Source organism: Sander lucioperca, chromosome 11 (genome assembly GCF_008315115.2).
Source record: "Sander lucioperca isolate FBNREF2018 chromosome 11, SLUC_FBN_1.2, whole genome shotgun sequence".
Classification (NCBI taxonomy): domain Eukaryota; kingdom Metazoa; phylum Chordata; class Actinopteri; order Perciformes; family Percidae; genus Sander; species Sander lucioperca.
The window spans coordinates 35,889,194-35,897,456 of NC_050183.1; the positions used below are offsets into that span (position 1 = coordinate 35,889,194).

An 8,263-nucleotide genomic window follows, 5' to 3' on the forward strand; every position below is an offset into this window, starting at 1 on the left:
TGTTGCTGAATGTGGTGACAAATGACTGTATCTACTGTACCAGTGGGAGTTATGGCATGTAATTCCAAGGTAAACACAATATCTAACATGTCAAGTTGCTCACTTAGACTAATATCTGTCTGTAGATGTATTCACAGATATGTTAGGCTAAAGTGCTCCATCACCGCTCCATTCAGATTGGACAGTATTACTCAAACAGGTTATTTTAAACATAGTCTCACATTGCCTGACCTTCCTCCACAGCGCTGCGGAGGAGGGTCTGGCTAGTCCACACAGCATTCCAGGATGGGAGAAAAACGTGCTCTGGTTTATTGGCATATCTTTAAACCAATCACAATCGTCTTGGGCGGTGCTAAGCGCTGGACGGAGCTTGTTTACGTTCAAAAGTTGTTTTAGTCGTGCAACAGAAAACTCAGATTGGACAGATAGTCTAGCTAGCTGTCTGGATTTACCCTGCAGAGATCTGAGGAGCAGTTAACCATAGTCCTCATAGTTTAGAGTTTAGAATGCCAACACAAAGAAAGCGCAAGGTGACGGACATCCGGCCTAAATGATGGACATCCTGCCAAATTTCCGGCAGCACCTGAACAATCCCGGAAGTAAACATCGTTGATATCTGTATCAAAGCTATGAGCTCATACATAACCCCATTATGGACACCAAATGTTGATAAGCAGCAAGCAGAGTTTATTGTGTCAACTTGGAGCAGAACTTTACTGAACTGACTATTGACTTGAATTTCTACTTCTGGGAGAAAAAAAAAAGTCTGTTCCCCTGTAAATAACAGCTCCCTCTTGGCTAGTTCAGGAAGTGGTGAAGGACAGACACACTCCTCAGAAACCCGTGAGCCCACAGAGCTCAACCAGGAAACACACATTCTGTAGATACCTGTACTCTTCTGTTTGAATCAGAAAAACAAATTATATGCATCGCAGATTCACAGATGAGATTCCAAATGTGTTACTCAGGTCATAAATAACTATTCTTGCAACACACACATCCACCTCTTCCTCATCTTACAACCCCAGGAACACTCTCCTGCATTCAGTAAGAGCTCGCTGCCATGTCCTCCGGCGGTTTTTATTTTGGTTTCCCAGGCTTTCTTGTTTGTATAAATAAATCAGATTTATTTTTGGAGGGTCGAGCTCAGCATACAGAGTAACATTGGTGTACTACCAGGCCCTGCACCCTGGGAAAGTCTGTAAAGTCAACACGCACGGTTTACCTGGATCTGTTCCCTGCCTCTGTCTCTACACACACCCAAACACACACACAGAGCAGCGTCAACACTTGGGGCTACACATGAGCCTCCGCAGAAGAGTGAGCAACCAGTGGAGGCTAAGAGGGTCAAGAACAACTGAACGCTACCCAGGATTGCCTGAGAGGGGGCGGCTAGAAGATTACATCTCCTCATTCATAATCACGATGCTCAAACACAGGTCATCATGTCTGTTAAACTGTATGACTTTAAATGGGGAATGTAATTACAATACTTTCACATAATTCGAATAACAATGTGACAAGTTAATGAAACATCTTGTGTTCAACATATTTTATCAAAATGTTGGATTTTGAACTAACCCTAACCGTTGCTTTTTCACAACTCATGTACTTGTACTACATGTACTAATAAGTACTTGACAATTCCCAACTCTTGGTAAAATGTGTTGGATGCTGTAATGGTATAAAAGTGCCACATAATTGCTTACATTTCTTAAAAGGGACCACAGATAAAAGTTAGCTTCTAGCTCTATCTGGTGCCATAAATGTATTGCGTGGGCCTGGTGGTAAACACCCATACCATATAACCACAACATCCCCGGTTCAGTTGTAGATGGGAAAGCTTTGGGCCCAAAAATGACAAAAACAGTGTATTGTCCCTGTTAAATAACCAATAAACAATGGCAAACAAGCGTATATGAGCTGTTAAGACAAGGCAGGTGTTATTTACAAAAAGTTAAATAATATCAACAACTATTCTTACTTAGTTCAGATCTCCTTCCTGAACCCAGACACCATGCCTAGGCTTCATTCATAGCTATAAACTGCATATACAGTATAAGGGTGCATATGTGTATTTATGTGCCCTGTTGGTGCTGGGGCCTGATTGCTATACAGTGTGCCCATATGCTGCGCACCGTAACCATCCACATGTGCTTTCTATTATATTGTCTTGTTTCTCCCTGAAGGCTGTAACATAGCATCACAGATATTTTATTTTTATGGGAATGCATGAAATCCGAATCACATTTCCCGATCAGACCCAGGTGGAGCCATGTAAACACACAGCAGTAAAATCTCAGAATGAGGCGCACGCACATGCATGCAGGCCTACACACACACACACACACACACACACACACACACACACACACAAATTTCTTGACTGGTAAAGAAACAATCCTCTATTGTCTGGGTAAGATGCGACACCTGTGAAGAAATGTTCCCGTCTACTCGCTTAATTGTAGGATATCTTATACCACATATGCACATGTAATGATATACAATGCAGATCTTGAGCATTGCTCCATGTTGGAGTGGATAAAAACAACAATCTTCTGCGTAAGCAATGGTTTTACAGTAACATGAAACCAAAAGCTGAAAAGCAAAGGTTGAGTTCTGCTTCACAGGCGGAGCTGCAGGGCTTTGAATCCATCTGGTAAATCTTGTAATGAAGCAGAGGTTAAGGTTTCAGGTTTGTCTTGAACACTGTAACTGCTTTCGTTGAGGTTCGACAGTCTCTGGCAGGAGCACACCTGCCTGCATACCACATAGCTGCTGTAAGCTCCTCACTGATGCTGCCATTAGGAACCTATAATTGCCTGAGGCCATGAACTGTTCACACCAGTGTGCAGGTGCTCGTAAAGGCTACCAGCTGATGCTTAGTGGCCACAAGGGAGAAAGCAAGTGAGAAACTGCAGGAGAGGCTGTATTTTATCTTCTTGCTAAATCTACCAAACATTTCAACAAAGACTGATTGAATACCGTGCAATGACAAGGGTTGTGTAAGGAGTAAAATCTTTGACTGGAAATCCATTTTGATTGAATATCCAGGCCCGGAACTTTACAGCTACACTGTCAGATTGGAAAAACATCGGTCCATGCCAAGAACCTCTTTTTTCCATTTCCCCCATTAAAGCAGATGTCCATCCCCTGCATGCTGCTTAAATCAAGAGCATTTGTGCATTCAGCTAAGATGAGAAGTGCTTTCCCCAATTTCAACAGAAAAAAATACACCTATATTCTTGAACTATGCATATAATGACTCAAAGAATACCAGCACCCCATTATAATGTGCATTCACCACTTTTCAAACAGAGTGAAAGAGCTTTAGCTTTGTTAAGGACAATCTCATATTCTATACTAATGTGCACTGCTCTATTCTGTAGTACAAAACTATTGTCAGTTAAATGTGTAAGTAGTATCTTACTGTTGTAGCTGGTTGAGGTGAAGCTAGTTTAAAGTATTTTAGTCCAGTGGTTCCCAAACTAAGGGTCCGGCCCCCCTTAAAAACGTCATAATATAAATCTGAGGGGTCGTGAGAGTTGGAAAGGAAAAAAAACAGTCCTGCTACATACATTTGTGTTCCGATTTTGGACTTTTCTGTAATCTTTTCTTTTTTTGTGTAAATATTGTATAATCTGAACAGTCATTGAAATGAAGCTATCAGAGAAGTTTAGCCTCTTTGGTGGAACTGCGAACAACGTACAGACATCTACAACGTGACAATGGGCCCCAGCCTGACACAGCTTTTTTTTATTACGAGTCAAAAAGGATGGGAATCAATGGTTTAATATTTTAGATATTAGCATCTCAAAATTGTACTAAAGTACCATACTATGGGATTATTTTTGTGACTTTAATTGCAAGCAAAACTTCCCAAGTATCAAACAAAAAACACTAACTCAAGCAAAAAAATTGTCACCTCAAAGGTAAAACTTAAAACTTGCAAACAAAACATTTGTGTAGTCGTAAACTATTGGTATTTTATTTGTTTGATATTACATTAATACATACCGTACGTCATGTTTCACCACTGATAAAACGTAGATCCACTTTATAGACATTCAAATAAAAAAACAATATGAGAGTAGATAGTAACAGTTCTATAAAAAGGCAGCAGTTGCCCATACAGCCTGATACGTCAGCAGTGACAACTCATTCACTGCCCCCAGGCTGTCATTTGTACACAGTGGCAGCCTGCGGCACATCATGAGGTCCTTTTGATGTTATATTACCACAGATCTTCCATGACAGCTTGTAATTACAGAAGGGGGGGAGGGGGGGGGGGGCAGCGAGGTAGAGAGACAAACAAAAAGAGACTACCACTCGTAAATAGGAGAGAGAGATGGAGGAATGACTGAGGCCACATGTGCAAACATAGAGGAGATTTGTAGGCACTGACTACTGTGTGTTAATGTGTATGTGCATCTATCTTCTAGCTCCTCTACAATTATTTGGTTTTCGTGATTGGAGCGGCCTTCTCTGTAGTGTGGATCATAGCAGCAACCTCAAATTAACTTCATTAATTATTCCATAGTGGAAGAAATGTAATTTTTTTTTTCATATTTGCTGTCACTAGAGCTAAATCACCATGTCATCTCTGGTTTTGGACGCAGAACTCAAGTCAGAGACAAACAAGTAATTAAAGCTCAGAAATAGGAGGGACAAATGCAGTCTGCTTTAGGCTACGAGTAACCTAATCCCCCTTAAATGGTAGGCGATGAGTGGGGTGCTGGTTTGGGCAGGGTCGAAGTTCAAGCATGTGCGGGATGCAAAGTCAACAGCGCGGCATTTAAAGTATGATGTTCCCTGAAATGCCACTATTTATACCAAATTACAAGCATGCACCTCAGCTAGCGAGTGCACAGCTGGTTTTCTCTTGCCAGAGGCATTGATTTGAAAACACTTCCAATCAAACGTCTGCGTTGAGTTACAGCTAAGCTAAGTAAGCACTGGGTGCTTCCAGTGCAGTGTTTTGAATGTGGGGTTGAAATTACAGCCTTTGCTATGGTGTGTGATTAGGGTCTGTATGTGAGGATGTCAGTCAGCTTCCAAACTCTGGAGGGAAGGGTTGCTAATTGAAATGACATGTCAGAAAGATGCAGTGATAACACACTCCTGTGGTTCCTCTATACTCTCTCTCATTCTATCCTTCCCTGAGTGAGTGTGTGTGTGTGTGTGTGTGTGTGTGTGTGTGTGTGTGTGTGTGTGTGTGTGTGTGTAATATCAAATTACAGCTAGATAATGGAGTGATGGCGTGGGATCAAATCCCCATTCAACGTTGTCTCAGTTAAATGTGAAAAAGTTAAACGTTGGCTCTGTTTTCCAACTGTCTGGACAAATAAAAAACACTGAATGTGAATACATTATCCACTCCCATCTGACATCCACCACAGGCATTTCATATATTTCCCTGTCATAAGCAATACGTCCTTCCTTCGACTTTGACAAATTTGACTTATTTACCCTGATAAAGATTGTTTCCTATTTATGCATCCAGCTAAGAGAGCACACAACAAAAACGCCTTCAAGGAAAACTCCACGCCTGAATTCTCTTATGCTGTTACACATCGTCAATCTGCAGGGATCAGTGCGTTCCCAAACTTAATTTGTGGTCAAGTTTTGTAATTTCACTTGTTGTTTTCCTCAGCTTGCTTTGTCTACTTGCGCTTTTATTACTTCTTTGTTCACCAGGATTTGGCGCTGCACAGAAAGAAAGCCTGCACTTGGGTGAAGAGAGAAATGATAGTGGAAGAAGAGCAACAAAATGAGAAAAATACATTGGAGCGGCTGGAAACAACAAATGTTTGGGATTTTTGCGTGTTAAATCACATACAATTAATCTGAAAATTTGCCATTGGTGATTTTTTTTGCAATTGACTAATCAGACAGAAAATCAGTTCTACTCATGTTACAGTATGAAAACACTAAGGCCGACAACAACATTACCAAAAACAAGAAGCAGCTATGTGTCCAGATACCCTAGTCACACACACACACACACACCAGTGTTTCCCCTAGTGTATTGCAAGCCTGGTGGCCCACCGGGCCTAAGTTGCCCCCCACCAGGCCTAAACCACTGGGAATAGCTTTTTTTATGTATTTTAGGACATTTTAAAAAAAGTTGGAAACTTAGATGTAGTTATATTTTAAACTCTCCAGTTAGCGTTGAGCTCTGATTTAATGTTGGGCCCTTTGGAGTCTGTCTTATAGCTTTTTTAAATTCTCAATTTCATGATTCCATCCATGATTCTGTCATCACAGAAACTGTTGGGCTCTACATCAATGCTGCCATCAGTCTGTGACACACACTGTGGCACACACACACACACACACACACACACACACACACAACCACCTGATGCTGAGCATCAGCTTGACCTCTCTTTAGCAATGCCTCCATTGATCAGACTGACCACCTCTCCTGAGTCTGTCGCTGACCGTTCAAATGTCAAAGCTGTGAGCTCCTACATATCCTTAACTATTGACACAACTCTTCTGTGTCGAGTTGACTTACCAAATAACTTCAACAAGGTAGAAAAGAGGCCTCTGTGTGGAACACCTATTGGCCACATACCACAGTAGGACCCCCTACACATACCACCTACGTAACACCGTAACACTGAAGGACATACACACCACCTCCATGACACACAAAAGCACGACATGTAACGCGGGGACAAAAATCTGTTTCAAATCTGTAACTTGAGTATTCAGCATATCGTCAGCTGACCACAGCAAACAATAAGCGAGTCAGTTGTTTAACTTTTCCAAAACATACCCCGAACTACCCCGCCACAATAAAGCAAACAAAAATGTGTGTTAGCTTGATGCAAGGAATTAAAATAAGAGTCACATAATTTTTACATTAGTTACCCTTCATTAGTCGCCTGTAAAAAAAAAAGCTTGTGTCATTCTGCACAATAGATAGACATGTGATGCAGTAAACACTCCCATCTCCAGACAGAATGACACTTGAATCGTTAACACGTCTGTTATTTGAAATTGTTAAGGAAGGCGCTTAATGTTAATGCATCTATAGAATAAAAAGATATTGTTCAAAGGTTAAAGACATAAGCTTTTGCTGGAGTTTTGCATGACATTCGTATTCTTTTCTTCAACCCTGATTATTATTTAAATTGAGAAGGTGTTTAAATGAAGGAATGAGCCTCAATTCCATCCAACCACAGAAAAGTAAAACAGCAAATAATGGCTTCAGTTTGTAACAGCTGGATCTGCAGCGGAGCAAAGAGGAGTTTGAATCTGGCATCGCTCTGCTCTGCTCTGCTGTCCACTCTTCTAGTCTGCCATGCAAACAGCAGCTACTTCACACAAAAGGGACATGGAGTTCAAACATGCAGCTAAGGCTCCCACTATGAAATATTTCAAGGGAACTTTAAGGTACTCTCACAGGCTCAGAGAAGGGTGGTCAGAGTTTGAAGAATTATGACTTTATAGTCCAATCGATGATATAAAAGAGGAAAGAGTTATGCTAAAAAGTGTCAAAGAAAAGAATGACTTACTTCTAAGATATCTCAGCCTTTCAGACCATTTGTTCAGAGATGGTTTTAGATTATTCCAGTGAGAGTCAAGACGGCCGGACGTTACAATCTGTGCCCTTCTCTCTCTCTCTCGCTCGCTCACTGTCTGTCCGTCAGTTGCCTTCACCAGGGCTCTCTGGGCTGATGTAAGACACCCCTGCACATAGGAAAAAAGAGAGGGAGAGGAGAGACGAGAGAGAAGGGGGAGGGGGGGGGGGAAGAAAAAAAAAATCTTCACATTCTGTGGATTCCTGGGAGAGTGCCAAAGTCCCAGAATTCCACATGCCACACATAAGGTTTCAATTAAGGCTGAATCCAACGCTCAATCAGAAAGCTTTCTTCCTCCTGAAAAGAGCCTTTCTTTTGACAGCTAGAGGCTGAAGCAAACATAATTCAAGGTAACGTTTGTGCTGCTGTCCTCCCGACTCATTTCCCTGTCATTTTATAACAGATTTATCGAACTGAAAGTGTTTGTTGGTACTGTGTTACACACAACAAATCATACTGTAGATGTGATGATCATATGAATAAAATACTGATCTTTAAATGTGCTAGAAATACCCAAGAAGCAACTTTTTTTAATGAAACTCAGTGGCCCTAACACTGCAGTTTGTCACAGTCTTAATAGTCAAACCAGAGCCACGAAAAATGAGTCAAGTGTCAGAGAGAGGTTGTCCTCTACTGACGTCATGAAGTGTGTGTTTCGCTGCTGATGTGGC

General features: G+C 41.4%; 1 protein-coding gene across 3 annotated transcripts in view; it reads right to left on the bottom strand.

The window, feature by feature from the left end:
• ddr2a (discoidin domain receptor tyrosine kinase 2a) overlaps positions 1-7,746 on the bottom strand; it is a 32,543-nt gene extending 24,797 nt beyond the window's left edge. For all 3 annotated transcript variants that reach the window (XM_031318052.2, XM_031318053.2, XM_031318051.2), the window contains exon 1: positions 7,527-7,746. The gene's annotated coding sequence lies outside the window, so the exon portion shown is untranslated. The remainder of the gene's footprint in view (positions 1-7,526) is intronic.
• Positions 7,747-8,263: the final 517 nt, after the last annotated feature.